The 15,641-nt window shown below is 39.5% G+C and overlaps 1 gene segment (V, D, J or C); it reads right to left on the reverse strand.

The window, feature by feature from the left end:
* Positions 1-15,641, reverse strand: part of LOC133064829 (immunoglobulin kappa variable 2-29-like) — a 134,492-nt gene that overhangs the window by 34,353 nt on the left and 84,498 nt on the right.

The following is a 15,641-nucleotide window of genomic DNA, read 5'->3' on the forward strand; positions in this document are numbered from 1 at the left end:
AAAGACCCTGATACTGGGAAAGATTCAAGGCAGGAGGAGAAGGTGATGACAGAGGATGAGATGGTTGGATGGCATCACCAATTCAATGGACACGAGTTTGGGCAAGCTCTGGGAGTTGGTGATGGACAGGGAAGCCTGATGTGTTGCAGTCCATGGGGCCACAAAGAGTCAGACATAACCGAGCAACTGAACTGAATTGAACTGAAGGTTTGGAGGGTTTTGTTTTAGGTCCAATCACTGTGGATACCCATTAACCATAGTGATAGCAGTAATAAACTGCAGCATCATCAGGCTTTAGGCTTCTGATAGTGAGAGTAAAGTCTGTCCCTGACCCACTGAGCTAGGCTGGGATGCCAGAGGTCCTGCTGGAGGCATCATAGATGAGGAGCCTGGGGCCCTGCCCAGGTTTATGCTGGTACCAGGCTAAGTAGCTACTAATACCCTGACTGGAGCTGCAGGTAAGGGTGACTGTTCCCTCTGGAGTCAAAGCCATGGAGGCTGGAGACTGTGTCAATGTGGCTTCCCCAGTGACTTCTGAGATTGGAAATAAAGTGGAAAAAGTCACTTATGTACCCAACAGGTACATAAGTGTAGATCAAGGTATATCCTTGATCTACACTGAGCTTTAATGATTGTGCTTGCTGAGGAACAGTGCAGGACCCAGGTGCATGAACACAGTTTTCACTGACATACAGAACCATTCCATGTTCTTCTCACCTGGGAGCCAGAGGAACAGGAGGCAGAGAAGCTGAGCTGGGGCTTCCATGGTCCACTTGAAGGCAGATCGGAGGCAGATCTTCCCAGAGCACTGACTAAGGCATAGACATGGCTTTAAGCAGCAGGGTGGGCTGGAAAGAACATGAAAAGCATCTGGGGTGGGGGAGCTGGGCTTCCAGCTGCAGAAACCACTTGCCTCCTCTTCTGTACACTTGAGCAGCCCATCCCTAGGTGGTCAAGTTAGAAAGCCTGTTGACTTCATCTGAGAGATGAATTTGTCTCCTCTAGTCAGAGAACTTTCTTCCTGTCTCCTCCTGATTACTTAACTAGATTCAGAGAGATGGTGTTTGATATAAGCCAGTTGGAAACAAAATAAATGTCTGTGGTCCTGTTTTCCTCTTTAAGGGAGCAGTGTACCTGGATATCTCCCTTGATGCATGACTGCCTCAAAATGGATTGAGGAATTTATCAGAATTTTATCTTCCAGATAAACCATTCATTTGCTGTTTAATGCTATTCCCAGGGGCACTTCCGAAGAAGTCACGTTATAGTTTTTATTTTTATTTTTTGATCATGCTGGATGACATGTCAGATTTGAGGTCCCTAACAAGGGTTCAAACCTGTGCCTCCTGCAGGGGAAGTGCAGAACCCTAACCTCTGGACCACCAGGGAATGCCAAGCCTTATTCCTTGTTAGAATTTGTGAAGAGTAACACCAAATTAGGGCAGGGAGCATGGTTAGAAAGGTGACCACAAGTGCACAGATCAGCAAGACCCTAGTTCATCATCCCCTTCCCCCACCCTCAGTGGACTGATACCATATCTATGAAGACAGACAGTGGTTCTGTCCATGCAGGCAGTGAACTTTTCCTTGGCTGATTCTCCATCCTCTACACCACTCAATTCTATACAAAGCATCCATCTCACCCAGACTCAGATCTTTCTCTCCTTAATAATTTGGGAAAGGTATGTTCACCTCTTGATCTAAATGGAATCCAATCTGGACATGCTTGTGTTTTTGAGAATTGTGCACATGTGGTAGAGAGAGCTTGGCCCAAGGATGTTCCCCTGTTCTGACTGAGCAGCGCTTTAAGTTACGTTCTTTTGCTCTGATTTCTTATTTCCTATAACTCTGCTCCCTCTTCTCCCAAATCAGTTAAAATCTATTCCATTCCCCAATTTTTCTAAATCTCAAGGAAGCAGTCTTATTAAAACTACTCAAATTTCTAAATGAATCTTCATCCAGTCAGAAATTATGGCTTGGTCCACAGCCAGATGATATCCACCCAATGGTCCAATATTATCATGGCAGAATAAAAAACACAGAGTATGTCATGTGGACAAATAGTATTACTTCATGTTATTAATGTGTAACATATATGATATATTTGTTAGACGTATGTAACTATGTAAATACGTGAATTGAAGATCCAAAAATATAAGGGTCACTGGCTTAAGGAATGCCAGCTTTTCATGAGGCCTTCCCATTTTAAAAAATTATGAACAAAGGATTTGGTATTATTTCTATGACTCTCATAATTTCTGATTGAGATATGATAGAATTAATTGAGAAAAAGCATCGGAAGCAGTGGAAGCTTGCTTCTGATGTTGTTGTTGTTATTGTTATTGCACAGTGGGTATAAAGTCAACTAGAAGATTTACAAGAGTGTTCTTCCTCATACCCACAACTCCCTGTAGACATGTACAGATGATCATCCATCCAGGAATGTCTGTCTGCTCAAGAACAGTCTTGTTTCCTCCAAAATATCTTTTATGAGAAAAATATGGTTTTGAGCCATACGAGGAGACACTGGGAAGCAGAGGAAAGAACTGGAGAAACAGGAAGGAGTGTTCAATCCTCAAATAGTGGTTGAGGCACACTAAACTGGTGGAGTAATACTTTTTTAAGTATTCTGACTTAGCATGATGGAGAAGGGTGTAGTCTGACAGATATGCTATTGGAAGATTACTAGGTTATTTTGAAGTGAAAGACTATTTACTTTTTTGTCAAATAGATTTTTAGAAATTCCAATGTCTTCTATGAAAAATATGGTATCTTTAACAAAAACCCCTTTAAATAGAGCCTCATAAACCATACAGAAATCCCCTGATATCTTGTTAAAATGCAGATTCTCATCATTAGTCATAAACCAGGCCTGCTATTTTGCATTAACAAGCTACCAATGATGCCAATGTTTGTGCTGGGTTTTGGAAAAACTTTGAGCAGCAAATTAATTGCATATTAAAAAAGTTCTGTTACTCCAGAGTTTTTTTAAAACCAAGAAAATCTCATTATCTCTTTGTCAAATGATTTCTGTACACTTAATGTATTGTCCTCATTCTTTCCTGTTTGTTACTTAAAAACATAAGTATATATGGGGCCATTCCTTAGCTGGCAAAGTCCTAGTTGGGGAAAGTGACCACACTAGGCTGTCTTCTGATAACTTCCTATTACCACCCTCAATTCTTTTTTTTTCCTTGTGAGCTTTCTATTTTGTATTGGGGTATAGCTGGTTAACAATGTTGTGATAGTTTCAGGTAAACAGCAAAGGGACTCAGCCATACATACACATGTATCCATTCTCCCCCAGGCCCTCTATCATCCAGGCTGCCACATAACACTGAGCAAAGCCAGGGAGGCTGGAGACTATGTCAGCACGATTTCTCCCATGGTACATGAGATTGGAAATAAAAGGAAAAGTCACTAAGGTAATCTGGCTCATACCTTTGTCTTCCCAACAGGTCTAGGATCCTTGATCTATACTGAGCTTAATTATTGTGCTTGCTGAGGAAAGGTGCATGACCCAGGTGCATGGATACAATTTTCACTGCCATGCAGAATAATCCCATGTTTCTCTCACTTGGGATCCAGAGGAACAGGAGGCAGAGAAGCTGAGCTGGGGTATCCATGGTCCATTCTGTGTCCTGACAGAGGCAGACCTTCCCAGAGCTCTAACCTGCATAGATATTGGCTCTGGGCATCAGGGTGGGCTAGGAGGAACATGCAAAACAGCTGGGGTCGGGGAGCTGGGATTCCATCTGTAGAAACCATGTGCCTCCTCTTCTCTGCACTTGAGTAGTCCACCCCCAGGTGGTCAAGTCAGAAAAGGCTGTTGACTTCATCTGAGGGATGAATTTGTCTCCTCTGGTCAGAGGATTTTCTTCCAGTGTCCTCCTACTTCATTATTCACCTAGATTCAGAGAGATGGTGTTTGCTATAAGCCTGTTGGAAATAAATTCAATGCCTGTGGTTCTATTTTCCTCTTTCTAGCAGCAGTGCGCCTAGTTATCTCCCTTGGGGAATGATTGAATCAAAATGGATTGAGGAGTTTATCTTCCAGATACCCCTTTCCTTTGATGCTTAATGATACTCCCCAAGGGCGCTTCTGAAGAAGTCACATTTTTCTCTTTTCAAATTAGGAAGGAGTAACACTGAATTGCAAGGAGAAATGTCAATAACTTCAGATTCACAGATGACACCACCCTTATGGCAGAAAGCGAAGAACTAAAGAGCCTCTTGATGAAAATGATAGAGGAGAGTGAAAAAGTTGGCTTAAAACTCAACATTCAGAAGACTAAGATCATGGCATCTGGTTCCATCATTTCACGGCAAACAGATGGGGAAACAATGGAAACAGTGATAGACTTTATTTTCTTGGGCTTCAAAATCACTGCAGATGGTAACTGCAGCCATGAAATTAAGTGACTCGTTCCTTGGAAGAAAAACTATGACCAACCTAGACAGCATATTAAAAAGCAGAGACATTACTTTGCCAACAAAGGTCCATCTAGTCAAAGCTATGGTTTTTCCATTAGTCAAGTATGGATGTGAGAGTTGGACTATAAAGAAAGCTGAGCATTGAAGAATTGATGCTTTTGAACTGTGGTGTTGCAGAAGACTCTTGAGAGTCCCTTGGACTGCAGGGAGATCAAACCAATCAATCTTAAAGAAAATCAGTCCTGAATATTCATTGGTAGGACTGATGCTGAAGCTGAAACTCCAATACTTGGGTCACCTGATGGGAAGAACTGACACATTGGAAAAGACCCTGATGCTGGGGAAGATAGAAGGGAGGAGAAGGGGATGACAGAGGATGAGATGGTTGAATGGCATCACTGACTCAATGAACATGAGTTTGAGCTAGCTCTGGGAGTTGGTGATGGACAGGGAAGCCTGGTGTGCTGCAGTCCATGGAGTCACAAAGAGTCAGACATGTCTGAGTGACTGAACTGAACACTGAATTAGGCCAGGCACCATGGTTGGAGGGTGACTACAGGTGCACAGATGAGTAGGACCCTAGCTCATCATCCCCTTTCCCTACCTTCAGTGTACTGATACCATATCCATGAGGACAGACAGTGGTTCTGTCCATGCAGGCAGTGAACTTTTCCTTGGCTGATTCTCTATTCTCTACACCACTCCATTCTGCACAAAGTTTGTGTCTCACCCAGACTCAGGTCATTCTCTCCTTAACACTTTGTGAAAACTATGTTCATACTCCTAATGTAAATGGAATATAGTCTGGAGATGCTTGTGTTCCTGAGAGTTGTGCACATGTTGTGGATAGAGCTTGGTCCAAGGATTTCTTGCAGTAGAGACTGAGCAACGCTTTAGGGTACGTTTTCTAGTTCTGATTCCTATTTCTTATAAATCTGATCCTTTGCTTAAAGCAGTAAAACCTTTATTCTTTTCCAACATTTCTCTACATCTCCAGGAAACAGTTTTATTGATACTACGCAAAGTTTGAAATGAATCTTCATCCATTCAGAAATTATGGCTTTGTCCATATCCACATGATATCCACTCAGTGGTCCAAACATTATCATGGCAGAATGAAAAAAACACAGTGTATGTCATAGGGACAAATAGTGTTGCTTCATATTGTTTGTGTGTAATATATCTGATATATTTATCAGACATGTATAAATAGAGTCACTGGCTTAAAGATTACTTGCACTGAGCTTGCCCACTTTAAAAGTATTATGGTCCAAAACCATCAGTATTATTTCTATGGCTCTCAAAAATTATGTTTGAGATTTGACAGAGAAGAGATAAAGAATCAGAAGCAATGGAAACTTGTCCTGTGATGTTGTTGTTGTTGTTGCTTTTTTAGGGAGTACAGGAGGTGTAAAGTCAGAAGAAGATTTACGGAAGTGCTCTTCCTTTCATTCACATCTCTCTCTAGAGGTGGACAGATGATCATCTAGGAATACCTGACTTCTCTAGAGAAGTTTTGTTTGCTCCATACAAAATACTTTTATTACAAACTGAGGTTTTGAGTCACGTACTAGGAGGCACTGAGATGTAGAGGAAAGAACTGGAGTAATAGGTAGGAGTGTTCAGCCCTTAAGTGGTTGTAGAGGCACAGTAGCTGTTGGAGTAACATGTGTATTCAAAGTATTCTGTATTATCATGATGGAGAAAGGTGTAGTCTGCCAGATTGACTTCTGGAAGATTAATAGGTTATTTTGCAGTGAAAGGACTATTCAGTTTTTGACAAATAGATTTTTTAAAAGCTCAGATGTCCTCTTGAAAAACATGATACTTTTAATTTAAATCTCTTTAAATAGAGCTTCATAACCAGAGAGAAATCCCTTTATATCTTGTTAAAATGAAGATTCTCATCATTAGCCATAAGTCAGGGCCTGCTGTTTTACAGTTGTAACTTTCTAATTTATCAACTTTAGCATTTCCATCTAGGTTAGTCAAAATCAGGTCTTTCCTCCCTCCACATCTAATAAGTGAAAGGTTGTTGCTGAATGATAAGACGCCGGGATTCTTGGCCTCTGGAGGAGACAAATTCAATCCAGGGCCAGAGACGAGGCTGGATCCCTCAGAGCTCTTGTGTAATAAAGTTTTATTAAAGTATAAAGGAGATAGAGAAAGCTTCTGACATAGGCATCAGAAGGGGGCAGAAAGAGTACCCCCCTGCTAGTCTTCAGTTGGATGTTATATAGTCACTCGCAGTCTGTTAATGAAAAGAAAGGAATGTCTTACAACTCAGAATGGCACTAGGTCCCTCATCCATAAGATGCATTTTGTGATAATCTTGGCACCAGATGATTCATCCCAGGCCATAAAACGATTGACTTGAATCTTGTAGAAGGGCAGATTACCATACAAATAGTTTTGTTTACATAGATTAAGGGAAAAATATCTGAATATAACATACTGGTTTGTCAAGTAGGTTCTGAGCCATTTGGCGAACAGACTTGAAGACAGAGCCTGGGGTAAATGCATAGCACATTAACATAGCTTAAGACAAACATTTCCATAAGAAAAATGTATTGGCTAACTCAAGGTTTGAGAATAGTTAGCTTTAGGTCAAACCAGGTGTCATGGCAACACAGTATTTCAAGAGAAACCTCCTTTTAAATTTGTATAGAGAAGGAAAAAAATATCACTAGTTTGTTTCCTCCTGCCGCTTAAGAGAGATAAAAATGTCTGACACTTGCAGCCTATTTCCTCCATTTGGAGACCCCTGGTCTTCCTGCCTGTTACCCTCTCAAAAGTACCATCTGACTTTCTAGCTTTGTGTGCCATTATATGCACAAATCCATGTACACGTTTCCTGAGCTCTTCAGATTATATTGCCTGTGCCTTTTATCCCCCTTGACCCAAGCTTCCCTTTAGAAGCAGAGTTCTTCCCTGGAGCAGATGGTCATCTATACTCTTGGATGGACTATGTTCTCTAAACATACATATTCTTCCACCATTGTATATCATCCAGTCCTGAAGAGAGGCATGTTATGAACGTGTAGGTCATTAGTGTGCAAGTCAGAGAAGGAAACCGCTCTGCAGGAAGGTGAGGCTGGATGATGCACACAGAGAGCTGCAGTGCACCCAGCTCTAAAAGGGCGTCCAGGTGGGATAGTCGGGGAAAGCTGGCATGGAAGTTTGAACTTAGAGTGTGGCAAAGAGGGTGACTTCACATATGAGTAGGGCATTCACTTGGGCAGGGAAGCTCAGTGCAGTATTCAGAGCCCAGGCTGGATCATGCAAGGGGTACAAAGTGGTGGGGTGTGTGGGCAAGGAGCATCAGAGCTGAGCAAAGTATGTGAGTGTATGGGTGTGGAGTTGTCTGCAGGGCTAGTATACAACACTGGCAAAAAGAGATTGGTTTCATCTGTGAGGGGTTGTTGATTACATGAGTAAATGTGTTAAGGTTAATTCAAAACAAGACTCTTGTTGTGAAGATGCAAATAAGGTAAGAAAATTTAGTAGAATTAGCTATTTTTTTTGAATTTTATTTGAATAGTAATGTAAACTCATGTGGCATAACGTTAAAGATACAAATGTACTTATAGATACATAGCTAATTGGCCATGGGATGAGAGCCTGGATTAGGTTAAACTTGAAATCCTGGTCGGACGAGATCTCCTGAGTACTGATTCTCTCTAAGTGGTCTCAAAGACCAAGACTGTAACATCTGGAGAATTGCTGTGAGTTGCAGTGTGGACAGGGAGGGTGGAGGCAAGACTGGCCCTGCCATTACTATCACAAGGCCACTGAGTCCCTAAGCCCTCATGTAGTGTCTGAAAAGAAAGAAAACTTTGAAAATCTAGGTCTATGTCACAGAGTAGGAAAGCCCATTCATGCAGAATGGTTCTGCAGCCATTTATATCAATCATAGCCCATAGATTGGCTGTTATATGGTTAAAAGATATTCAATCCCTTGTGATATCATTGCTATCAAAATCCATTAAAAATATATCCACAAAAAGCAATGTTATTCCTATTTAGGAAATGAAGATACTATAATTTATGATGAGAAACAGATTATGAAATGCATGTGAACACAGGTCTAATCAAATATATATTGACCATTGCTGCTACTTATTTTATAGCAATAATTCGCTATAATTATTCTTTAAAAAGTGTGTGTTTATGTGAATGTACATGTGTGTGTATGTTTGTATATGTCCAAATCCTTTCTGTCTCTATGCTTATTCCCAAACAAGATCATGTTTTGTTTATGTCCCTGGATATGTTCCTGTATCTCTTGGTTTATAGTCTATCAGAACTTGAATAAAATTTGTACCCAGCTGTTGTGTGAAGGTTGTATAAATCTTAATTATGTTGAATTGGTTCATAGAGCTTTTCAGGCCTACTATATATTTCTACTTTTCTGTCTATTCATCCTATTAATTTTTGAGAGTTTGGTATTGAAACTCCAACTAAAAATCTTCATTTATCTGTTGAAAAAATAGTTGCAGTATATAGTGGAATTATATGTAATTTTGCTGTGTTTTCTAAGTCTCCAGTAAATGTGTTATGATACTTTCATAATTAAAAAAATGAAAATGATGGAATTAGAGACCCAACACAATCATTTTAAATCTAGATCCTCACATTTTGATAATGATATTAAAGTGCCTATTGTCATGTGGGGGAAAAAAAAAAACCCATCATGATCTGTCTTAGGCTAGTAACTAAGACAATAAATTAATTTAAACTTCAGGTTAAAGATTTTTAATTATTTAATTTCAAAATCTTATTTGATAATCCTTTAAAGTAGTGAATTTTTTCCCCAGGAAAATGCTTGTATATAGAATATTTGACCGAGGTGTTATTGTAATTCTCCAGAATAAGAACAGATCTATTTTAAGCAAGATTATTTTACATTTCCTAGGTCTTGATGTTGTAGTGTAAAATAAAATGGTTTCACTAACACTACCGAAACATACTGATTGACCTTAGAGGATTATTTGGTAGATTTTCAGTTGTAATTAACAGGAACCACAACTTCACTGCATTAAATAACACAGTAGTAAAAAAAAAGAAGACGTCCCCAGCAGGAGGCTGAAAGAAAGGCTTAATCTAGTGAGTAATTTATATCAGGAAGATCAAATTTCTTTCTACCTCTCTATTTCCCCCTCCATTGTGCTAATTTCATATGAAGGGAAACTTTAGGGCAGATTGCAATAGATCTCAGGAATATGTGCTCCTTGCTTAATATGTGATGTCCATCCATGTATCCATCAGATATCTGAACATCTCTCCATGTGGCCAAGCTTAGGAGATGACCATCCTGTTACTGGTCACTGCAGATCATTGCAGTCAAGCACATGGCATGTCTGAAAGTTCAATCTACTGTCTTGCATTTCATCCTTGGAATTGTCTTGGAATCCAGATTCCTAAAGTCAGTCTAAAGGAACTAAAGAGCCTCTCGGAAGAAGGTGAAAGAGGAGAGTGAATAAGCTGACTTGAAACTCAACAGTCAAAAAACTAAGATCATGGTATCTGGTCCCATCACTTCATGGTAAATAAAAGGGGATAAAATGGAAACAGTGACAGACTTTGTTTCCTTGGGCTCCAAGATCATTGCAGACTGACTGTAGCCATGAAATTAAAAGATACTTGCTCCTTGGAGAGAGAAGCTATTACAAACCCAGAAGCATTTTAAAAAGCAGAGACATCATTTTGCTGACAAAGGTCCATCTAGTCAAAGCTATGGTTTTTCTAGTAATCATGTACAGATGTGAAAGTTGGACCATAAAAAAGGCTGAGTGCTGAAGAATTGATGCTTTTGCACTGTGGTGCTGGAGAAGACTCTTGAGAGTCCCTTGGTCTGCAAGGAGATTGAATCAGTCAATCCTAAAGGAAATCAACCCTGATATTCTTTGGAAGGACTGATGCTGAAGATGAAGCTCCAATACTTTGGCCACCGGATATGAAGAGCTGACTCATTGGAAAATACCCTGATACTGGGAAAGATTGAGAGCAGGAGGAGAAGCGGGTGGCAGAGGATGAGATGGTTAGAAAGCATCGCCGACTCAGTGGACATGAATTTGAGCAAACTCCAGGAGATAGGGAAGGACAGGGGATCCTGGTGTGCTGCAGTACATGGGGTCGCAGAGTTGGACATGACTTAGTGACCAAACAACAACACCAAAGCCAATTTGCCAAATGGTAATTGAGACTTTTGAAAGGGCAAAATAGATTCCTGGGCGGAGAGAACAAAAATGTGAACTACACCATCCACAATCAAAGTCTGAGTGGAGGATTACAGGAGGAAAATATAAATAAGAGCTTCAAGGAGGAGTCACTATAAATCTAAGGAACATAGAGGATAAAGGCTCCTTTCTCTCCTGTAGCTTAGGAAAATTTCATTTTTCAAGATATAATGGAGAAGTACAAAGCAAAAGATGATTTTCACTAAAAATAGTGTCAAATATGTTAAAAGATGCTCTGTTAAAACTGCTTCCAGTTGATCTTTCTATATAGTGCCAGAGTATCAGTTCTTATGACTAACCTGTGAGTTGGGTGGTTTCATGATGCAGGGACATGGTAAGTTGCAAGCCCACAGTTCATGATTAAACAATGACTTGAATACTTGGCAATTAGTGAGATTATGACTGACTGAATTTCCCCAGGAAATGTAGGTTTTCAACCAATTGCACCAGTTTGTTCCCTTTTCTTCTGCCTTTATGTATGATAAGGGTTGAGGATACACTAAACGGATTTGGACACCCATTGACCCATTCGTCCTGTGTAATGAAATTGCTCAAGGGAGAGATCTTAGAGGGAATGAAGTAGAAGCAGCAGCAAAAATGTTGTTTATTTATTATCTGACCATTCCATTAAAATGAAAGCTTTAAGAGGACAAAAATTTCACAATTCATATGGAAACACAAAAGACCCTGAATAGCCAAAGCAGTCCTGAGAAAGAAGAATGAAGTTGGAGGAATCAACCTTCCTGACTTCAGATAATACTACAAAGCTACAGTCAGCAAGACAGTACGTTACTAGCACACAATATAGACCAATGGAACAAGATAGAAAGCCCAGAAATAAACCCATGCACCAATCGTACTTTATTTTTGACAAAGGAGGTAAGAATATACAGTGGGGCAAAGGTAGCCGCTTCAATAAATGGTGCTGGGAAAATTGGACAGCTGCATGTAAGCAAATGAAATTAGAACACTTCCTAACACCATATACAAAGATAAACTCAAAATGGATTAAAGACCCAAATCTAAGACCAGAAACTATAAAAATCTTAGAGGAAAACATAGGCAGAACACTCGACATAAATCAAAGCAAGATCCTCTATGACCCACCTTCTAGAGTAATAGAAATAAAAACAAAAGTATACAAGTGGTACCTGATTAAACTTAAAAGCTTTTGCAAAGCAAAGGAAACTATAAGTGAGGTGAAAAGACAGCCCTCAGAATGGAAGAAAATAATAGCAAATGAAACAACTGACAAAGGATTAATTTCCAAAATATACAACCAGTTCATACAATTCAATACCAGAAAAACAAACAACCCAATCAAAAAGTGGGAAGAAGACCTAAACAGACATTTCTCCAAAGAAGACTTACAGATGGCTAACAAACACATGAAAAAATGCTCAACATCACTCATTATTAGAGAAATGCAAATCAAAACTACAATGAAATATCACCTCACACCAGTCAGAATGGCCATCATCAAAAAGTCTACAAACAATAAATGCTGGAGAGGGTGTGGAGAAAAGGGAATGCTCTTGCACTGTTGTTGGGAATGTAAATTGATACAGCCACTATGGAAGACGATATGGAAATTCCTTAAAAAACTAGGAATAAAATCACCATATGACCCTGCAATCCCACTCCTAGGCATATACCCTGAGGAAACCAGAATTGAAAAATACACATGTATCCCACTGTTCATTGTAGCACTATTTATAACAGCCACAACATGGAAGCAACCTAGATGTCCATCAACAGATGAATGGATAAAGAAATTGTGGTACGTATACACAATGGAATATTACTCAGCCACAAAAAGGAATGCATTTGAGCCAGTTCTAATGAGGTAGATGAACCTAGAGCCTATTACACAGAGTGAAGGAAGTCAGAAAGAGAAAGATAAATATTATATACTAATGCATATATACAGAATCTAGAAAAATGGTACTGAAGAATTTATTTGAAGTGCAGCAATGGAGAAACAGACATAGAATAGACTTATGGACATGGACAGAGGGGAGGACAGGGTGAGATGTATGGAGAGAGTAACATGGAAATTTATATTACCATATGTAAAATAGATAGCCAACAGGAATTTGCTGAATGTCTCAGGAAACTCAAACAGGGGCTCTGTATCAACCTTAGCGGGGTGGGATGGGGTGGGAGGTGGGAGGGAGGTTCAAAAGGGAGGGGATATATGTATACCTATGGCTGATTCATGTGGAGGTTTGACAGAAAACAACAAAATTCTGTAAAGCAATTATCCTTCAATTAAAAAATAAATTAAAAAAAAGAGAAAACTCTATGAGGACAGAGGTTCTGTTTGATTAGTTGAAAATGTCCTCTGCCTGGGAAAGTTTATGCTATTTTTGCTTGAGTAGTTCTATAAATGTTTTTTGATTTTATGTAAGAGTAAGTGAAGAAATGCTCTAACAGAGCTCTCTGAATGTGAAAGTGTTAGTTGCTCAGTTGTGTCTGACTCTTCTGCAACCCCATGGACTGTAGCCTGTCAGGTTCCTCTGTCCATGGGATTCTCCAGGCAAGAATACTGGAGTAGGTAGCCATTCTCTTTTCTAGAGGATCTTCCCAACACAGGGATTGAACCCAGGTCTCCGGCACTGCAGGCAGATTCTTTAACAGAGCTCAAGGACTGAAACTATTTCACCTATTACCGGTAGGAGGTGCTGTTACACCTTAGATCTGTTAATGACAGATTCAGGAGAACTTGAGATGTATTGAGAAACTGGTTGACCAAAAGAACAGAGCCCAGGCTGATTCATAACTATGAAATGTCTGGCTTTGGATGTACTGAAATGCCTAAGAGCTGTCAAAGGGGGAACTTCTAATACTGATTTAATACTCAAAAGGTAGCCTGAGTTAGAGATATAAATCTGTGCCCTATATCCTCGATCTATTCAGTGGCATAAATATATTCCTTGTTCCTACACAATGTTTATGTTTCAATAGGGTCTAAAAGTGTATTCTCAAAACTTAACATTCTACAATGATAATAAATTTATGTTTCATGTTGACTCCAGCAGGTTTGAAAGAAAACAGTGAGTAATGATGATGTTTTACAATTAGAAAATTTCTGGGTTTACATCATATTGAAAATTATGATTTACTTTATTCAGTTTTGTTCTGATGTAAATGATATACAGCCTTGCATAAGTTTAAGGTAAACAGTATAATGATTTTTTTTCAAGTTACAAATTTGTTTTTAAAAATTTATTTATTTATGTATGGTTGATTTACAGTGTCGAATTAGTTTCAGGTGTATAGCAAAGTGATTCAATTATATATATTTATGTACATAAACACACACACATGCATGCATATATACACTTTTTCAGAGTCTGTTCTGTTACATTTATTATAAAATATTGAATGTAGTTCCCTGTGCTATGCAATAACTCCCTGTTGGTTATTTATTTCCTATATTAATGTGTATATGTTAATTCAAAACTCCAAATTTATCCCTCCCCCACTCTTTCCCCTTTGGTAACCCTAGGTTTGTTTCTTATGTCTGTTAGTCTATTTCTGTTTTGTATATACGTTCATTTGTATTTTTTTAGACTCCATATATAAGCAATATCATGTGATATTTATCTGTCTCTCTCTGGCTTACTTCACTTAGTATGATAATCTCTATGTCCATCTGTATTGCTGCAAATGGCATTGTTTCATTCTTTTCTATGGTGGAGTAATATTCCTTTGTGTATAATTTACCACATCTTCTTTATTTATTCATCTGTTGAGGACATTTAGCTTGCTTCAAGTCTTGGCTATTGTAAATAATGTACGGAATAATGATTTGACTTGATTACCACAATAAGTGCAGTCAGCATCCATCATCACATGTAAATACAAAAGGTAAAGAGAAAATGTTTTTCCTTGCAATAAGAACTCACAAGATTTCCTCTCTTAACTTTCACATATAACATACAGCAGTGTTAATTATATTAATCATGTCACACATTACATCTCTAGTAGTTGTTAATTTTACACTGGACGTTTGTGTCTTTTGATTGCTTCATTCAATTCTTCTTCCACCGCAGTCTCTGCCTCCCATAGCTGCAAATCTGATCTTTGTGAGGGAGCGAAGCTTCATCTGTATTTACAGCTACTCCCCATTGTTTGCATTTCCGCCTGAGCTCCGCCTCCTGTCAGATCAGTGGCAGCATCAGATTCTCATAAGAGTGTGAATTGCATATGTGAGGGGTCAAGGTTGTAAGCTCCTTATGAGAATCATCCCCAAATCATCCACACCCCTGGTCCGTGGAAAAACCGTCTTCCTTGAAACTGGTCCCTGGTGACAAAGACACCTACAGGTCACCCAAAGTTGCTGTCACATGGGCAGCTTATCAATCAAACCAGCAAGGGGAATTTCTCAGTGACAGGGAGGACCCAATTTCTCTTTTAAGGTGTTTGTCCTGATTAAACCAGGTCCACTCAGGAGAATCTGCATTTTGATTAACTGAAAATCATCTGATTTGGAGCCATATGACATCTGCAAAATCCTCCCTCCATTGCAATATTTTCTGGGTTAGAAGCAAGTCACAGACTCTGCCCTCAGCCAAGTGGAGGGGATTTACAGGGCATGGACACCAGGCGTAGGAGGAATGGGCCCACCTGGGAGTCATTCTGCTACAATCATCATTCTAGCAAGATCTCCTTTTATTTTCTCGCTCCCAAGTGACCCTCGTGCCAGGACAGTAAATATGGACGTTTCCCTGGGTGATGGGCTGTGAATAGTATCAGACAGACCCCTCAAGATGATGTTTACCTCCTGTTTTCTCATATTTCTCCTGTTACTTCCCAAGAGAGAAACGTGAACGTGAACGTGAAAGTTGCTCAGTTGTGTCCGACTCTTTGCGAACCCATGGACTATACAGTCCATGGAATTCTCCAGGCCAGAATACTGGAGTGGGTAGCCTTTCCCTTCTCCAGGGGATCTTTCCAACCCAG

The sequence above is a fragment of the Dama dama genome, chromosome 11 (assembly GCF_033118175.1).
Source record: "Dama dama isolate Ldn47 chromosome 11, ASM3311817v1, whole genome shotgun sequence".
NCBI lineage: Eukaryota > Metazoa > Chordata > Mammalia > Artiodactyla > Cervidae > Dama > Dama dama.